Source organism: Artemia franciscana, chromosome 21 (assembly GCF_032884065.1).
Source record: "Artemia franciscana chromosome 21, ASM3288406v1, whole genome shotgun sequence".
NCBI classification, from domain to species: Eukaryota; Metazoa; Arthropoda; class Branchiopoda; order Anostraca; family Artemiidae; genus Artemia; species Artemia franciscana.
In genome coordinates, this window is record NC_088883.1 from 30,080,568 (window position 1) to 30,101,953 (window position 21,386).

A 21,386-nucleotide genomic window follows, 5' to 3' on the forward strand; every position below is an offset into this window, starting at 1 on the left:
AATGTATCACTCTTGATGACACCCTTCTGGCATATATTATCACACCTAAGGATTTTTCAAGCTTTTTCCCTCAAAACTAAATTTATAAACTAAAATTACCAGTAATTTTTATTTGGACAACGGAAACTTGTTGTTTTATTACAAGAGAGCGATGATCAATGACAACTCCCAGCCCCGGGCACTCAATTGCTGACACACGGCATCCTCAAGCCAGCAATATCACATATATGACAAATTTCGAGCATTTTCCTGTAAAAACATTCATTTACATTAGAACCTATCATTTAAACTTAAAGAAAAATCCCCATTAGCGTCTCTTCTGATAACTCCTATTAATTTTGGCCATCGTAGCAAAATGTACCAGCCCCCCACCGATGACACTCTTCTTGCGCACATTTTAACATCTAACGGTTTTTCAACCTTTTTCTATCAAAATAAATTTATTAACTGAAAATAACCGTCGTTTTTATTTAAACTTGTTGCGTGCTTATTTTTGTTCGGGAAAGTTGTTGCATGTCGATTTTCCTCTCCGTGAAACTGATTTTGTTCGTGGAACTTTTTGTGTGCTTCTTCTGTTCATGGAACTTGTTCTTTGTTGATTTTGTTCGTGAAGCTTGTTGAGTGCTGATTTTTTTTTGTTCGTGAAACTTGTTGCATGTTGATTTTTTCTTCGTGAAACTTGTATATTGATTTTTTTCATCTTGAAACTGATGTTGTTCATAGAACTTACTGCGTACTGATTTTGTTTGTGGGAAACTGTTGCTTGCTGATTTTTGTTCCTGAAACTTTTTTGCATGTAGAGTTTTCTCCTCGTGAAGCTGATTTTTTTCATGGAGCTTGTTGCATGTTGATTTTCTGTTCATGGAACTTGTTGCCTGATCATTTTTGTCGTTGCATGTTGATTTTTCTCTTTGTGAAACTTGAACATTGATTTTTCTCATAACGAAACTTATTTTGTTCATGGAACTTGTTGCGCACTGATTTTTCTTTGTGAGACTTGTTCCATATTGATTTACTTTTCGCAAAACTTGTACATTGATTTTTCTCCTCGTGAAAAAGATGTTGTTCATGGAACTTGTTGCGTGCTGATTTCGTTCTTGGAATTTGTTGCTTTCCGATTTTTGTCCGTGTAACGTATTGCATGTTCATTTTTCTCTTTGTGAAACTTGTACATTGATTTTTCTCAGCGTGAAAACTGTTGTTGTTCATGGAACTTTTTTCTTGCTAATTTTGTTCGTAGAACTTGCTGCGAGCCAAGTTTTGTCCGTGAAACTTGTTATGAGTTGATATTTTTCGTTCGCGAAACTTGTTGCATATTGATTTTTCTCTCCGTGAATTTTGTACATTGATTTTACTCCTCGTGAAACTGAATTTTTTATGGAACCTGTTGCATGTTGATTTTCTGTTGATGGAACTTGTTGCGTGATTATTTTTGTCCATGAAAGTTGTTGCATGTTGTTTTTTCTCTTCGTAAAGCTTGTACATTGATTTTTCTTATCAGTAAACTTGTTTTGTTCATGAAACTTATTACGTGCTGATTTTTGTTCGTGAAACTTGTTCCATATTTATTTTCTCTTCGTGACACTTGTAAATTGATTTCTCTCCTCATAAAACTGATTTTGCTCAACAAACTTGCTACGTACTGATTTTAGCTGTCACAGATGTTAGCTGTTTGACGGCATCTCGTTAGTGCTGTGATATACCGTGGCGCTGAAAAATTTGGAATTGAATTTGGATTATATTTTTTTCGGGGGGTTTCTTTAGCCCCCCTTGCGAGTAAGTCTTCATTTTTTGCCTTTGATAGTAAGGATGTCGACTGAAATCGTTACTGATGAGCTGCTTAGCTTTTCTATCACCTGGATAGACTCTGAGACTCCTAAGGATCTCCTAATTAAGCTTTGTGCAGACATTTACTCGGTGGAGGAAATCAACAGAGCAAAAATAAAAACCTAGTTGAATACGTTCCCAGTGGAGTGATCCCGTATTCCTTCTGGAAGGAATTTCCAGACTTTTCAAAAACCCGATTGGGCCAATCTACGAAAAGCCCTGTACTTTGTGAATTTTTTTCTATCCTCTTACAAGTTGATAGAAAATTACTTCCGACTTTTGTGGCGCAGCTGCGACTCCCATCTTTGTCACTCTCGCATTTTGATCTTGCGAGTATTATGAGCTCACATAGTTCTTTGAAATCCGAGTTAGAGCATCTTAAATTGTTTTTTCAGAATATTGCGTCATCGGAAGTGTCAAGCTTAAAACCTGAACTTGATGCGATCAAATCTACACTTCATGCAATTGTTGCTAAGCAACAGATGACGCCCGCAACTAATTTATCGCAGTCATCTGAGGTTCCCAGCCTGGTGCAACCCAAAGAGGCTGTTTTGACGGATAGTGCTAATGAGTATGCGCCTGTTCCTATTAATAGAGACAGTAGTGGCTCCGTGACTCTTTTTTCTAGGCCAGTGACTGGTACCAGGAATCAAACTGAAGCTGGAACCTATGCCAGTGCTACAGCAAAACAAAGTTGCTAATTTTGTTTCAAAGAAGCTGAAGTGTCCGGTATCTTGCTCAAAAATTGTGACGACCGGTCTCAACAGTGCTTAGCCCGTTGTGTCGGCTGCGCTACGTGCGAAAGTGGTTTCACCTCAGTTCTGGCCTTCCGGTATCCTTGTTATGACTTATTATGAACCTAAGCCTAAAGTACCCATTAGTGAGCCCACGCCTTCTGAAGAAACTACTATTTACCATTGTACTCTACCTTACTATACTAATCCTTCTCATACTAATGGGTTAGGGGTTCTTTATTATACACTGATTTCGAATCTTAATGTTAGTGCATGTCATACTCTAAATCTTCGTCCGGGTAATACTAACAGGAAAAGGATGGGGCTGAATGTCATTCCTGGTAGGAATACTCACGTTCGCCCTCATTATGTAGCTGCAACAAATGCCTTGCTTTTGTGGGTTGCTAATGGCAGACCTCTTGGAGGTGGACTCAATTCTGCGAGGAGAATTCTTCACGGTAGGTTTCAGAGTGCCTTTTGGTGGTACAAAAAGAATATGGAAAGTTCGAGGACTTTGGCTCTAACCAGTAGTTTGGGTTCACTTAATCTCCTTGCTTTTTGGAAAAAAGTTGCTAGTTCTAAGAGTGCTGGTCCCCAAAAAATGTCAAACAGAGTCGGTTCAGCGACTGGTCCCAAAGACATTGCTGAGTTATGGAGCGGTCATTACAGTGTTGTTTTCTCGTCAGTGGCTTCGGATCCCAAAGCAGCAAGGGCAAGGTTTTTCTTCAAACCTTGGACTGATCCTGTTAAGCAGCTGATAACGGCAGAGTCTGTGGCGCTGTCGTTGTCTGGGCTTTCGGGCAGCAAGTCCGGTGGACTTGATGGAGTGACGGCAAATCACATTAAGTATGGTGGCCAATCCCTGATTTGTTTGTTGACACTGCTCATCAATGGTTTTCTTAACCATTGCTAAGTCCCAGATTCCATTACCGAGGTTTGCCTGGTTCCTATTCCGAAGCCGAATGTCGATGATATGGCATCTTTAAGCAATTACAGACCGATTCCTCTAGCGGTTAACATCACAAAACTTTTTGAAAAATGTCTATACTCTTTGATATCACCACAGATTGATTCATCGCATTATCGATTTGGGTTCAAAGAAGGATCTTCGACGGAGTTCTGTGTGTTCATCCTTAAATCTGTAGTGCAGCACTTTTGGCTTTTTTCTAGTCATGTTTTTGCATGCTTCGTTGATGCAAAGGCGGCTTTCGACCGAGTGAACCTTGAGAAGATCCTTGACCAAATAGACACTAAAGGAGTTGACCGTCGTATCATTGGAACTCTTCAATACTGGTTTGAAGTTGAGCGTTACAAAATCAAATGGAGTGGTTATTTCAGTGAGTCTTTCCCTGTTTTGAATGGTGTGCGGCAAGGTGGGGTCCTCTAGCCGTTGCTGCATAATATTTAAGTGGATGATCTTAACCTGCGTTTGGCACAAACTGGGGTTGGCTGTTTTATTCGTGGTGTTTGCTTCAATAACCTGAGTTATGCCGATGTCCTGGTTATTTTAGCTCCTACAGTGGCTGCACTGAACCATTTACTTTGAATATGTGATGAGTTTACGTCAGCCACTGATATCGTGTTCAACACGGCTAAGACCCAGTGTATGGCGTTTATTCCCTGGGGAACTCCTTTGAAACATATCCCTATGGCTTGGCTTTCTGGAGTGTCATTATGTTTTGATGGATGCTAAAAATATCTTGGATTCACGGTGGCTCCAACTCTGAGTGATGAGCTTCATGTTAAGGCACTCTCATGTTCGCTGTGCTTCAGGGCTAACTTACTCATTCGTAAGTTCGGGAGTTGCAACCCTTCTGTAAGATGCTTTCTTTTCAGAGCTTACTGCACTCCATTGTACGGTCTAGCTTTTGTACAATCTCTATCTGTTAGGTGTGAGAATTCTCTTCGGGTTCTTTATATCAGGTTCATATTCGGTTTTATATTTCCTGAGCTGCGTAGAAAATCTTCTCTTTCTATCCAGACAAGGATACTTGCTTCGGATAATCCCCTCATTTTGGTGCTTTCTGAACCGCTTTTTCGCCACTCTCTGCCGCTTTGGCTGACTTGGTCAAGTGTGACTTACGCAAAACAATTTTGACATGTTTAAATCTACGATTGTTATTTGAATGAACTGTTTTTTTTGTTACTGATTTCTTTTTGTGTGTTATTGATATATCTGTTTTTGTTCTATTTCTTTTTTTTCTTTTTTTTTGTAAGTGGCCCTAGTTGGTCTTAAGTTTAATAAATAAAATTTTTGCTCGTGAAACTTGTTGTAGCTAATTTTTCTTTTCGTGGAAGCTGCACATTGATTTTTTTTTCCTCGTGAAACTGATTTGGTTCATGAAAGTTGTTGCATGCTGATTTTTGTTCATGGGACTTGCTGCGTGTTATTTTTTTCTTTGTGAAACTTTTGCATTGAGTTTTCTCCTCGTGAACCTATTTTGTTTATGGAATTTGTTGCATGTTGATTTTTATTCTTTGAACTTGTTTTTAGGCTGATTTTTGTTCGTAAAACTTGTTGCATATTGATTTTTCTCTTCGTAAAACTCGTACATTGATCTTTCTTCTCGTAAAACTGATTTTTTTTTTCATAGAACTTGTAACAGGTTAGGCTAGGTTTGGGGGACTGTAACAATCGTGGTGGAGCCTAAACCTAACCTGCACATGGTAGGTTAGGTTAAGTTAGGTTGGATGACTTGCCATCTAACGTAACTCAGCATACAATGAGCATGCAACAAGTTTCATGAGCAAAAATCAGTTTCAAGAGGAGAAAAGTACATGTAAAAGTTTCACGATGAGAAGAATCAACGCGCAACGCGTTTCACGAAAAAATCAGCACGCAGAAAGTTCCACAAACGAAAATTCGCACGTAACAAGTTTCATGAACAAAATCAGTTTCACGAGATGAAAAATCAATGTACAGCTTTCACGGAAAGAAAAATCAACATGCGACAAATTTCACTGAAAAAAGATCAGCACGCAGCATCTTCCATGAAAAAAAAATGGCAGACAGCAAGTTTCAGGAACAACATCAGTTTCACTAGGAGAAAAATCAATGTACGGGTTTCACGAAGATAAAAATCAACAAGTTTCATTAACAAAAATCAGCATGCAGCAAGTTCCACGAACAAAAATAAGTACATGATATGTTCAATGAACAGAATCATTTTCACGAGGAGAAAAATAAATGTAGAGGTTTCACGAAGAGAAAAAGCAGCATGCAAAAAGTCTCACGAACAAAAAAAAGCACGCAGTAAGTTTCACGAACAAAAAACAGCAAGTGAAAAGTTTCCTTTGAACAAAATCAGTTTCACGATGACTAAAATCAATTTTCAAGTTTATTCAGGAGAAAAATCTCCAGTGAAATGTTAAAAAGAAAAATCATCATACAAAAATTTCACGAACAAAAAAAATCAGCAAGGAAAAAGTTACAAGAACAACAATCAGAACATAACAAGTTCCAAGAACAAAATTAGTTTCACAACGAGAAAATATCAATTAAAAGTTTCAGGAAGAGAAAAATCAACATGCAACAAGTTTGATGAACAAAAATAAGCCAACAAGTTCCACGGACAACAATCAGCACGAAACAAGTTCCAAGAACAAAATCAGTTTCACGAGAAGAAAAATCAATGTACACGTTTCATGAAGCGAAAAATCAAGAAGCCACTGGTTTCGAAAACAAAAATCAGCACGCAACAACTTCCATGAACAAAATCGGTTTTGCGAGGAGAAAAATCAATGTACACGTTTCACGAAGAGAAAAATCAACATGCAAGAAGTTTAACGAACAAAAATTAGCACGATCACGTTTCATGAACAAAACCAACACATAAAAAGTTCCATGAACAAAATCAGTTTCATGAGGAGACAAAAACAATGTACAAGTCTCATGACGAGACAAATCAACATGCAACAAGTTTCACGAATAAAAATCAGCACGCAACAGGTTCCACGACAAAAATCAGCATACAACAAGTTGCATGAATAAAATCAGTTTCACAAGGAAAAAAACCAATTTATATGTTTCAGGAAGAGAAAAATCAACATACAAAAAGTTTCATCAACAAGAATCAGTGCACAGCAAGTCCCTTGAACAATTAAAAATCAACACACAATGAATTCCATGAACATAGTCAGTTTCACGAGGAGAAAAATCAATGTACAAGTTTCACGAAGAGAGGAATCACCGTGCAACAAGTTTCACGAGCGAAAATCAGGACGCAGCAAGTTCCAGGATCAAAAATCAGCATGGAACAAGTTCCAAAGACAAAATCATTTTAATTAGGAGAAAAATTAACGCCTAAGTTTCACGAAGAAAAAAAATCAACATGCAATAAGTTTCATGAAGAAAAATCAGCATGCTACAAGTTTCACGAACCAAAATCAGCAAGCAAAAAGTTTCAGGAACAAATATGAGCATGCAACAAGTTCCATGAACAAAATCAGTTTCACGAGGGGGAAAATCCACGTACAAGTTTCACGAAGAGAAAAACCCTTATGCAACAAGTTTCACAACAAAAATCAGCACGCAACAAAGTCTACGAGCAAAATCAGTTTCACTATGAGAAAAATCAATATGCGAGACATTTCACGAACCAAAAAAAAAATTAGCACACAAGAACACAATTGATAGTAACGGAAGGTTGTTGAGATGAACCGTAGACGAGAAGCTCAGTTTCAAAGGAGGCGACTTGAAGCCCAATCTCATTGAAACCAGAGCAAACTGTATGAACTGTATTTTGGAGAACCTGAAGATCATCTGATATTAGAAAATATTATGTACGTAACGAATGTGGCTGACATCAATATGGGGCTCCACTGGAAAAGGAAGAATATTTTTAGTAACGGTTCTAATGACATTATTGAAAAAAGCTGGACTAAGTATAGAGCCTTGTTTCTCACCTTTCTGAACAGTGACGGATTTGCTAAGCTGGCTACCTAGCTACACCCGTATGGACGCATTACCATACCAATTCCATAATAGACGGCAGAAAAAATGGTTTATTCCACTTCTTAATAGAGAAAAAATGACATGGGAACGGATAATGGAATCGAATGCCTTTGAAATGTCGATTGCACGCACATACAGGGTTTTTTTTCAGCATCCTGTAGCGGTCTAAAACAGCCAAAAAAGTTGAATATGCGTTTTGCTCACCCATGCTTTCGCGAAATCCAAACTGGTTGTCCATATGGTCGCGCCTTTCCTTTATTTTTTGTAGATCAAATCTTTAGAAAGCTTACCAATTGTGGAGCAAATTGTAATTGGTCTGTACGATTGACAAACCTTCGGATTTTTGCCCTTCTTTAAGGCACAGGCAACAAGACCTTCCGAAAGAGCCGTTGGAAAACATTCCTGAGAAATAAAAGCCGAAAATAATAGTGACTAATACTGTATAAGAAATGGGGTAGCGTATAGGAGGTGTTCAGTTTACACCCCATCGTATCCTGGGGCTTCATCAGGTTTCATTAGACGAGTTTGGGTCTGGACAGATGAAGGTGTAACAATGAGAAAGTTCCTCCGATGGTCAGGTTTTGACATATGGTGGAGGAGGGCATGTTTAGAGATAGCTTCAAGCAGAAGAAGGTCATCGGAAAAAAATGAAGAAAAATGTCTTTTCCACGAAGCGACATCAATAGAATTAAATTGCAAGGAAAACCAAGAGAATAAGTTGTTAAATTTTTGATATTTTGTCAATGAGATTTGGTAATGAAATTGTTAATGAAATTTGACATTTTTATGGCACTTTGTATTAACCAAGTGACATATAGCAATCGCAAATTCTGTCGGTCTGTCTGTCGGTCCTGGTTTTGCTACTTTAGGCACTTCCAGGTAAGCTAGGACGGTGAAATTTGGCAGGCTTATCAGGGACCGGACAAAATTAAATTAGACATAGTCGTTGTCCCGATTTGACACTCTGGGGGGGGGGAGTGAGGGGCCGGTTAATTCGGAAAAAATGAAGTATTTTTTAACTTACGAACGGTTGATCAGATCTTAATGAAGTTTGATGTTTCGAAGGATATCGTGTCTCAGAGCTGTTATTTTAAATCCTGACCGGATCTGGTAACACTGGGAGGGGGGGGGGGGCGGGGAAACCTAAAATCTTGGAAAACACTTAGAGTGGAGGGATCGGGATGAAACTTGGTGGGAAAAAAGCACAAGTCCTTGATACATGATTGACAAAACCGGAACGGATCCGCTCTTTTTGGGGTAGTAGGGGGGGGGGGCGTTAATTCTGAAAAATTAGAAAAAATGAGGTATTTTTAACTTACGAACGGGTGATCGGATCTTAATGAAATTTGATATTTAGAAGGATATCGTGTCTCAAAGCTCTTAATTTCATATCCAGACCGGATCTGGTGAGATTGGGGGGAGTTTGGGGGGGACCTAAAATCATGGAAAAACGCTTAGATTGGAGGGGTATGGATGAAACTTGGTGGGAAAAATAAGCAGAAGTATTAGATACGTGATTGACATAATTGGAATGGATCCGCTCTCTGGGGGGGGGGGGGGTTAATTCTGAAAAATTAGAAAAAATGACGTATTTTTAACTTACGAAGGAGTGATCGGATCTTCATGAAACTTCATATTTAGAACGACCACGTAACTCAGACCTCTTATTTTAAATCTCAACCGCATCCAGCGTCATTGGGGGGGGTAGTTGGGGGGACCGGAAATCTTAGAAAATACTTGAAGCGGAGAAATCAGGATGAAACTGGATGAAAAGAATAAAGACCTGTCTATGATACGTGACTGACATAACCGGACCGGATCTACTCTCTTTGGTGGAGTTGGGGGGGGGGGGGGTAATTCGGAAAAATGAGGTATTTGTAGCTGACGAACGGGTGACCAGATCTTAATGAAATTTGATATTTAGAAGGATCTTGTGATTTAAAGCTCTAATCTTAAATTTCGACCAGATCCTGTGACACTGAGGGGAGTTGGAGGGGGAAACTGGAATTCTTTGAAAACGTGAAAATTGGGGTATTTTTATATTACGAATAGGTGATCGGATCTTAATGAAACTTGATGTATATAGAAGGATCTTATGTCTCAGGTGCTCCATTTTCGACTCGAATTGGATCCGGGGACATAGGGGGTTGGAGGAGGGAAACAGAAATCTTGGAAAACACTTAGAGTGGAGAGATCGGGATAAAACTTGATGGGAAGAATAAGCGCAAGTTCTAGATACATGGCTGACATAATTGGAACGGATCCGTTCTCTTTGGAGGAGCTGGGGGGTGTTAATTTGGAAAAATTACAAACTAATTTATTTAGTTTCTAATTTTAACATTTAACTTAAGAACGGGTGACCGGATCTTAATGAAATTTGATATTTAGAAGGATCTCATGTCTCAAAGCTATAATTTCAAATCCCAACCAGATCTGTTGACATTGGGGGGAGTTGGAGGGGGAAATCCGATGGAAAACGCTTGGAGTGGAGGAATCGGGATTAAGCTTGGTGAATAGAATAAGCAAATGTCCTTGATACGTGATTGACATAACCGTACTGGATTCGCTCTCTTTGGGGGAGTTGGGGGGAAGGGTTCAGTGATTTGGCGAGTTTGGTGCTTCTGGAGGTGCTAAGACGATGAAAATTGGTAGGCGTGTCAGGGAGCTGCAAAAATTGAATTGATAAAGTCGTTTTCCCAGATTCGACCATCTGGAAGGGGGCTAAAGGGAGAGGAAAATTAGAAAAAATGAGGTATTCATAACTTACGAGTGGGTGATCGGATCTTAATGAATTTTGATATTTAGAAGGATATCGCGACTCAGAGCTCTTATTTTAAATCCTGACCGGCATTAAGCCTCTGATCTTCCTTTTAAATAAATTTACTGATTCTTCGAATTTTGTTAGAGCTCATACCATATGAGCTCTTGGCTCTTAGCTCTTCTTGCCTCGTCACAAGTGCCATATGAGCTCTTAGCTCTTGTTAGAGTTAGGAGTTTAGACACTGGGGTCTTTGGGCATTCTGAACTTAATGGTAAAATTATCCTCGAGATTGGAAAGGATTTCTTCAAGGTCGGATGTTTTTCCTTCTTCTGAAATTATGAAAATTTAGTAATGCCAATAACTTTTGATGGGTAGTCTTAATCTTTAAAGATTTGTAGAATTAGTATAAAATTTGGACTATTTTGATGTATGTATTGTTTCCTAAGTTAGAAAATTTCGTCTGTTTAGAAACTTTTTATTACCATTGGTAAAGTCGGTTTTGGTTTTTGGTGGCACTACGAACTGTGGATGTTTTCTTTTTCAGTCTGCAATGATTTTCATTTTTTTTTTTTATCAAGGGATATATGGTCTCGGGGAACATTGAAATGAAACACCCAAATTTCAAACATACTGTGTTACTTTTGCATATTGAGAATTGCACATAGCACAACAGCCGGTATAGAAAAATTAATCAAGTAAGAAGTTGTTAAACTATTACATAATTTCATTCAGTTTGTCTAAAAATAAAGTAATAGCCAAAGGGTCTGTGGGATTAAATAAGAAGAAATCAGTGGTGGATTTAGGTGGGGAGTGCTTGCTCCCCCCATCATTCGCTTTTAGGTTTATTAGTCAATCATAATGATAAACTTTTGCGATCGTGCAACTGGGAGGAGCAATCCCCCTCCTCAGGGAAATAAAAAAACTAAAGACAGACTGACTGGACACGCCATTATATATGTTCACCGAAATACTGAGGTAGACCTCGACCGTGTAATAAATAAATGGGTTGGGAATAGAAAGCGAAAAATAGACTTTGTCTTATAAAATTGTGAATTCTGTAGTTTAAGCAAATTATATCGGAATTTGAATATTGGAATGGTAGCCTACATATGTATTATGCCGCCAGCACTCAGGTTTACGCCGGGTAAAACTCGAAGAAAACCGGCTTATCTGTTCTTATTAAGAAACAATTAGCTTACGTTCAGTGGAAAACAAGTGGTGGGTGACAGAACACATTGTAATTATATAATTTGGGTTATAAATTTGCATATTAAGGGAGGTGGGATTAGGTTAGGTTGCCCCTCCCCTGATGTGCAGATATATAGTTCAAATATGTTTCAGAAGTATTGTATATTCATCATATTTTTCACTAGGATTAACCTAACTTTACTTCTTGCGAGTTGGCGATATAATAGGCCTACATAAGTATCAGTGGAAATATTCGCTAAATTGTTATGAAAAGTGAAATTTTGATTAGTAAATTTCTGACTTATCGTCACAGTTGACACTGTTGATTAAAATACAATTTTTTTAAATAAATAGTGACTAGCTTTTGTTCTATTTCGTTGCTTCATCCCTAAGCGAATTATTATTTAATGTTTAGTGCATCTCTTACGCATGTACGAGTTGTATCTTAATCCTCATTTCCTACCCTCCATTACCATCGTAATTACTAAGCGATGCCATATAGCTAGGCGACATGATAATTGATTTGACCTATACAAATAGTAACAAAGAATGCATGATTCCAAAAGATGGTTCAAGACCAATTTTGGTTTTGACAATGCAAAGGTAAACTCACTCGCTATAGTGGCCACAAGTGCAAAGACAAAAAATTTGCTGAAAATATTAAACATCATGTTTGTTTGTAGAGGGTGAAGAGCTTTTTATTTTTTTTGAAAGGGTGATTTTTATAACTTACTATTTTCTTTGTATCAATATTTTTACATCAATTTAATTTCAACAGATTTATAACAACTTTAAACCTCACCATATTTTAATTTAAATTTACAACCATTTTCACTGCCTACCTACGACATATAATTGTTGATGTTCCCTTTAAATTGCTGGTATTTCTTTGTTTGCAACTGTATTTGAGCAGCCTATTATGCACCTCCCCCCACTAAAAAAAATCCTGGATCTGCCCCTGGGGAAATAGATCACTACCCCTTCGAAAGCCCAACTCCCTATGAACCCTTGCCAGCAACTCAGAATCCGTTTGATCATGCAGCTCATAAAGCGTCGTGACCTAGATTAAATTTATCGAATTTTTCATAAATAAGATTTAGTTTGATGTTGTTGGTTTTTTTTTTCCAGAGGAGCTCTTTCGTTTTTCTTGGTGAAGGCATGAACGAAGCCCAAGGAATCTCTCTACATTAAGAGAGAAGACCATAAAATAAGTGTCCCTTTTTTAAGGAAACTTCTCAGTTTGACGCATATTTAATGAAGTTTTGCTTCATAAGAAGAGACTTACGGCATTCGCACTGATGAGTAGCCAAAAGCAGGATAAGCTGGGCCTATATTACCCTTTTGAAGAGAGTAAGAGATCAAAGGAACAAACTTCCATAGCCTTCAACAACATATACCCTTTTTTCAAACTTGGCTTACCCCATTGGAAGTATTTTTGTAGACTAGGCCCGCCCTTCACAGAAAATTTCTGCAAAAACAAAGTTCCGACTTACCCCCTTGGAAATATCTTTGTAGACTGGCCCCACCCTTCAAGGAAAATTATGTGAAAGCAAGGTTCCGGTTCTGTCCCAAATGCTATTCCCGATTGATTACATACTTATAGCAAGGGCTACTACCTTTTAATTAACTCTTATTACTTCGTTTTCTTACTTGCTGGTTCGTCTGTCTGTTGCACAAGTTTACGAGCAACTTTTCGATCACTTCCGAACATTCAGTTATTTCAAAATTTTATCAGTATATGCACTTTCAGTGACAGTACAAGAACCAAGTAAAAAAAATTACTCATCTTGTAAGTTTTTAAACAAAACTGAGTTTTTTACTCATTTTTCATTATTTTAAATTGCTCTAATCATTTGGTTTTGATCCTGCTAATCATCTCGAGCCCTCCAGCTGATGTTTCACGTCTATTATCTCTGCTTTGATCCGTTCTTACTCGGATAACGCATCCTCAGATACGGCTGGATAACTAATTCTTTGGCTGGTGAAGGGAGGGACTAAGCCGTCTGTAAGACATGGCTTGGGCTGGTTGACCTTTGTCCAGAAAACTTAAAAATACATTGAGCTATTTTTTAATTGCTGTCAGTGAAATATTATGATCTTATCAAATACATAGTAGGATAAGAGCCACGGATAAGTAAGATAAGAGCCACGGCTGACCAAAAAAAGATTGAAGGTAGGTGCTCACTCTTTTAAAGCAAGAATTTAAAGTTACGCTAATTTTGTCCAGGATAATTCTCAGCTATGGAAATGAGGGTGATTGAAGACTATAAATTCAAATATCTGTCTCTAAAGTCGGTCATGGCAGCCTTCTTCCTAGGGCGTCTGGTCTAACGTTTGTGGAAAGAATCAAATATTCTGCACGGTGAGATAAGATATAAGAATCAAATGATGGGATCTTGTACGGCGCCGATTTTACGACATCTATGACTCGACGCAAAGTCGCCTTATAAAACTCATGGAGTTCCTCGTCTTTCATTTTTGAATATTTTAAGCAATAAAAGCACAGTAAATAGCTGTCTTACCTGATATTTAATGTTTTGATGGAATTTATGTCCTCTTGATTGAAAAACACCGAATGATGGTTTAATTTTGAAACATGTATAAAAAAAAGCGGCGTGTCTGCCATTGGTCCTAGCCTGAGGGGCTTGTCTAGCTTAGGCTCAAACGAAAAATTTTGTTAAAAAGTTGAAATCAATGGAAGAAGATGCAAAAATAGATAGATCAAGCAAAATGCAACACAAAGAAAATAAAAACCAATTTGGAAAAACCATTTTGCAAAATGAATTTAGAAAAAAAAATTGTAAAAAGAAGTTATTTAAAGGAAAGTAAATAAAAAATCTAAAGTCCAACTGTCCAGTCATTACAAACAAAGAAATGAATCTGCAAATGACAAACGGGTCTTTGGCCCGTTTAAAGGAAACGAAGAGAAAGAAATAAGACTAATATCTCACTCGTATAATATATTTGAGCTATTAAAAAATGTATTTTAGTTAGTCTGTTTCAGTTTTATGTGCATTTTTGTTTATAATATTAACTTTTGATTATTTTTTTTTACACCAAAATAATCTTTTTTTTTGTGCCGATTTCAAATATATAAGTTTCATCAAGTTTAGGTTTACTCATCAAAAGTTACGAGCCTTAGAATATTTACCTTATTTTCGAAAAAACGGGGAAACACCGCTTAAAAGTCATAGAATCACACCATCAGATTCAGCGCATCAGAGATGCGCTGAATCAGAGAGATCAGCGCATCAGAGAATCCTACTATTTATGTTTCAAGCTCCTATCTGCAAAATTGTGAAATTTTGTATTTTTTGCTAGAAGAAATATCATGGATGCATCTTTATTTATTTTTTTCCAGGGGATGATCGTGTTGACCCAGTGGTCCTAGAATATCGCGAGAGGGCTCATTCGAATGGAGATTAAAACTTCTAGTTAACTTTTTAAGTGATCAAAAAGATTGGCGGGCAACTAGGCCCATCCCAAGCTCATTTTTTTCAAAATCATCCGATCATTATGTTGAGATAGCCATTTTGTTCAACATAGTCAAAAAATCTAATAGCTTTATCATTGAGGGTGATTTGCTCCCCCACAGTCCTCGGGGGAAGGGCTGCAATTTTGAACTCTGGCCATTATTTACATATAGTATTGGTTACTGGGAAGTATACGGACGTTTTCAGGGGGGGGGGGGATTTTTTCTGGTGTGGGGGTTGGGGGACAAGGTAACGTGGGAGAATTTTTCCATGGAAAAATTTTTCAAGGGGGGATTTTGAATTAAAATCAAGTAGTTGGGGGCATCAATCCATGGCTAATTGCAGAAAAAGCCAAGACAAATAGTCCGAATGAGTCAGAGGCAAATGTGGCATAAGCCCTTTTTAGGATTGTATAAAAATGATTTCATTTCACTTGTTGATTCCATCATCCAGCATTATTTTAAAAACGATCAGAAAAAAATTCAAGTGGAAGTAAGGAGCAACATTAAAATTTAAAACAAACAGAAACTATTACATATATGCTCTTTTTGCTAAAGTTTTTTTAGTAATTTCTTAAGATCTTCTTATTCTTATTAAACTTTTATCTATTCAGGGGGTCATTCTTAAAGAATTGGAACAAAATTTGAACTTTAGCATAAAGAGCAAAGTATTAACGAGGGGGCGAACCCCATCATATACGTAATAAAAATATGCGAATATAGCAGCTCTTTGCGTAAGTTAGTTTCCAAGTTATGTTTATTTGTTCCATCCTCGAATGCTAGAACAGAAGAAAATAATATCCCACGTTGAATATAAAATTCAATTCTTGCACCATTAGAATTCATTCCCTTTTGACAGGTAGTCATTACCAAGTGACTGTCATCGATTCCCAGTTCGGCAGGTGTTAAGTAATAAATAACTTAAATCAATGTTCTTACTACAAAAGCAATGTTTGGGGCGCAAATTTATAGCATCATGAAACCGAGTATTGTCTGTCTTTCAAACATGCGCTTGGCGCCTGCCGTCCTATCTATGTATCTTGATCGGATCGTCTCGCGACAAAGCTAAAAATTTCAAATTCCTTTAGGTTCTTACATTAATTAAATATAAGTATTTATATTTGGTTCCCTGATTAATCACATACTTTCGCTAATTCTGGGTAGAAAATGTTAGGAGAAAGGGTTGTTTTTCTAACTCATACTTTACGTTATTATAAAAAGGTGTTTAAGCTCACTCGCAGCCAAGGCCATCCCCAGAATGTACATGATATAAACCCCCATTATATGACGCGACAAAAGCACATATCAACAAGTTTTAATTTGATTTAAAAAAAATCTTTTACCCTCCCCCCCCCCCAAAAAAAAACAAACAATCATAATCCTGAATACGCCCACAGTATATGTGGGCGAAATAGCCACACTTTTAATCTGTTTTTACAGAATGTCCATTTAATGTCTATTAAATGGATCCCCATTTTAACGTTTATACAATAAACCAATAAAAAAACTATGTCAAATAAAAACGAACAGGAAATTGCCAAATTTTTTTCCACAATAGCTTTCCAAAGAAAAGTAAAGAGATACATAAGGCCTAAGACGAGCAGAAATAAAGTCAAATTCTAATTCATGCGTAAAACGAACATAAATATCATCAAAAAATGAAACTCAAAACGAACAGAAATTGCAATAAATAATCAAGTCAAACTTAGGAAAAACCGAAAATATCACAAGCAGTAGTAGGGCTAACGTCACCTATGCCTTCTATAGACCAGAACGTCATTTGCGCTTTATTAAGAACAAAATTCATTTTAAATGTTGTCTCTCTTATAACGTTGATAAATTTAAAACTGCTGAGACTTTCAGGAATAAGTATCAATATATATTAAAATGTCAATGCATTTCATCGGTTCTTTTCAGCAATCTTGGGTAGGCTATTATGACGATTTCCTTTCTTTCTTTTTCTTTCGTTGTTGATATTACGACAATTAAAACACTCAGCTCGAAACAAAAATTGCTTTCACTAAATCACAAATGGCGTTCTGGTCTCTAGACAAGAGCAAGGTCTAGATTTTGTCAAATTTTCCAAAATGGTTTTCTGTCAAATTTTCCAAAATTGTCATTTTTCCACTACAAAATGACAGAAAAAAAACAAATTGCTTCGACACAATCTTTTTTGCCACTTAATAACAGCTTTCCTGATATTGCAGGATCTCTGGTATATTGCAGTAGTTTGTTTTCCTTATTTCATGGATTTTTTTCGTTACTTTACTTTATCCCCCCCCCCCTAATGTGCAAATTTTTAATTTAAATAATATATTTTCCACGTGTTTTAATTCCCATAAATTGAAGTAGCGCTGTCAAAGTTAGGAAACGGAAAAATGAATGGAAAAATTTAAGTTTCAGTACACGGGCTATTCACATATTGGGGGGGGGGGGGGGTAAAGTAAAGTGAAGCGCTTTTAGAAACAATTAACTACAATTTTTCTGAAGTAAGAACTGATTTCTTAATATATTACAGACTTAATTGTACACAAACAAGAAACTTTACAAGATCTTTACAACTTTACAAGAAAACCGAACTACTAAAACCTAAAATCGAAACTACTAGTATCGAAACTTTAAGTATCGAAACTTTACAAGATCAGTGCGGCTACGAAAAAATCATGATTGAATACTTAGAACTTTACAAGATCGAAACTTTAGTATCGAAACTTTACAAGTGTATCGAAACTTTACAAGTCTAGTATCGAAACTTTACAAGATCGAAACTACTAGTATCGAAACTTTAAGTATCGAAACTTTACAAGATCAGTGCGGCTACGAAAAAATCATGATTGAATACTTAGAACTTTACAAGATTGAAACTTTAGTATCGAAACTTTACAAGTGTATCGAAACTTTAGTATCGAAACTTTACATGTCTAGTATCGAAACTTTACAAGATCGAAACTACTAGTATCGAAACTTTAAGTATCGAAACTTTACAAGATCAGTGCGGCTACGAAAAAATCATGATTGAATACTTAGAACTTTACAAGATCGAAACTTTAGTATCGAAACTTTACAAGTGTATCGAAACTTTACAAGTCTAGTATCGAAACTTTACAAGATCGAAACTACTAGTATCGAAACTTTAAGTATCGAAACTTTACAAGATCAGTGCGGCAACGAAAAAATCATGATTGAATACTTAGAACTTTACAAGATTGAAACTTTAGTATCGAAACTTTACAAGTGTATCGAAACTTTAGTATCGAAACTTTACATGTCTAGTATCGAAACTTTACAAGATCGAAACTACTAGTATCGAAACTTTAAGTATCGAAACTTTACAAGATCAGTGCGGCTACGAAAAAATCATGATTGAATACTTAGAACTTTACAAGATCGAAACTTTAGTATCGAAACTTTACAAGTGTATCGAAACTTTACAAGTCTAGTATCGAAACTTTACAAGATCGAAACTACTAGTATCGAAACTTTAAGTATCGAAACTTTCAGTGCGGCTACGAAAAAATCATGATTGAATACTTAGAAAAAATGCATGTAATAATAACCTACGGTTGGACGCAAAAACGGAAAAAAACATAATACTGTTTATAACATGAAAACCACAAAAATATTTGGATGTAATTCTGCGCCACATCCATTATCAACTACTGTCATAGTTTTCTACCTAACAATTCATTACATAACATAACATATACATAACATATAACATAACATAACATAATATTACATTACATAACATAACATAACATACATAACAATTCAATAGAGAAAATCCTTGTATTAGAGAGTGATCAGAACCAATAATTTCTGGATATTTCGTTCTAGACCCATTTCTGGTCCCATAGTGGTCTAGACCTATTTCCGGCTAGACCCATTTCCGACTACACCTTTGGGTTTAGACCCATTTTGCCAGTATGTATCCACTCTAAACAGGATTTATTTCTCTCCGAAAGTAAGAAATTCCAGACGTATTTCCCTTCAGCAGCTAGAAACTTCCCAGGAGTTCAGCTAAAAGAGAGGGGTAAAATTGCAGCTTAGCGGCTCTTCAAAAAAAATTAATTAGGACACAAAAAGAGTAGTATGATGAGAGTCTTTGTTTTATGCTCTTTATAAATGTCATGGTCATTTTTCTGAAAATCCACCCCCCCCCCCCCCTGATGGTCCTAGATATAGCCTTAAAAATATATTATTACATTGTTTTGCATCTAGTGATATATCATATCTTATTTGTTAACCAGTTTCCTCGCATTCTTGAACCGATGAAATACCGTTTTGCCTGAGTGACTGAGGGGAATATTGGATAAAACTATTATTAAAAATGATCAAGGGTGTATCCTGGATTTTGTTCTAAAAACGCATCAGAATTTGTTTATATGCGTTTTTCTTGAGTTTTTGACTAAGAATCGGGGGAAGTTAAAACCAGGTTACCCCTCCCCTCCTTGAAACGACCTTACAAATAATTAGACAATGGAAGGAAACATGATAATCCGAATGACGGAAAAATACTGCATCTTATAAAGCAAGAGTTTCATAATTTTAATGTTGTTTTTTTTAATTTTAGGGCTAAATCAGGAATGATGAAGGGGGGAGAGGAGTAGAGTGATTTGTCAGAAAAACGAAAATGATATTAGGAAAAAGCATATAAAAGGAATCTAATGACACCGGTAGATCCAGAGGGCCCTCAAGATTTCTGGCGCGTTCTTTCCCTGTTTTTTTTCACTCTTTTTTTCGAATTAATTTGTCAGTTTGGTCAGTTATTGACACCTTTGTCACATTATTCCCTATAAGATATATCTCATTGGCGCCCGTCATATTGCTCCCCCCCCCCCCAAGATTTTGCTCTAGATCCGCCCCTGTCTAGCGGTACTACTTTCTTCTTCAGAAGAGCCGTTCAACTGCAATTTTACCCCGAAAGGTCCTGACAACTTTGAAAAATAGCCCATAGTTAGATGTAAACAAACAACAAAATGATTCAAAGCGTGACTAGTGCCAAAATATTTGATAGTAATTCTGCACCACATGCATAGTAAAAACAATGATACTACCAACCTGTACATAGGACAATTAGCAAATCTGAGTAAGGTCGATTGGATGCAAATCCGGGTCTGAAACGTGCGATCCCAACATAATCAATACCAGACTAAATGGTAATTTACACTGCAGTTAAACGGTAGTCAATGCGGACGATAGAAATATATTAATCGAAATACTTATTTAAATCGTGCACTTTGAACATTTAGCTCAAACTGAGATCCGTGTTAGAACTTATTGTTTAGTTAATTGCCTTGGATAATTACAGACAATTTTTTTCATAGACTTCATAGGTGGTATATTGTAATGGAAGGGAGTATTCCGGGTTCATATCCATCATCATTGGCCCAGAATCAATACACATTGGGTGAATAATTTCTTTGACAATATTACAAGTGCTTTTCTATTTTTAATTAAAAGAAATGACAATATTTCGTTATTTTCGGGTTATTATTTTATGCGTCAATGTTTTATCCATGGACCAACAAGGCTTTTGTTGCAATAAATACATATGAAAAGTATCCGTATTAGATGACGATAAAAAAGTTTCAATCGTATCTTGTGCATTCCTTCACCCTTGACAATTCTAAAACGATATCCTCTTTGTATTAACATTATTCTTTGCAAATCATTCAAAAATAAATATTAATTTTTTGGAATACCTAACATGCAATTATCTTCATTATCATTACCTACAATATTTTGGAAAACTGAAAGAAACAAAAGAGAATCACACTCAAATTAATTTTACCTTAATGATGAAATTCCACTATTTCCTCTATCCATTATCAAATATTGCCACCACGTCAAGGACAAACATATCGCGCCCCACCAAACAAACAAAAGCCCCAGCAAACAAACGAAAGAAAAAAGGTAACACAAATGGGAACAATTATGAAAAGAAAAGAAAAATGTCTTCATTCCAGGTTGATTTCTTTTAATACTGCTAATCGGAAAGACTTTTTTGGGGGTTCAAATAATCAAACAAAAACAAAAAAATAAGTAAATATAGAAAAATAATTAAGAATTTAGAAGAAGGCATATTAACAATAAATACTACTACTACTACTACTACTAATAACTCACTGCAGCACCAAGCCACCTGAGGCCAACACAGCCACGCACGCTCCTCCTCCAACCTAATCTATTTAAAGCCTCCCTCTTTACACCCTCCCAGGAAGTTCCCATTTCCTTCAAATCTTTATTTATTATATCCTCCCAATCCAGACAAGGACGACCAGCTTTCCGTGTAGCCCCAGACGGTTGGCCAGAAAGGACAATCTTCGGCAATCTGTCATCCTTCATCCGTAGAACGTGGCCAAGCCATCTCAACCTTTCTTTCATTATAGCCCCAGAAAGCGGGATTGAACCACACTTTTCGTACAACCTACTGTTTGAAATACGGTC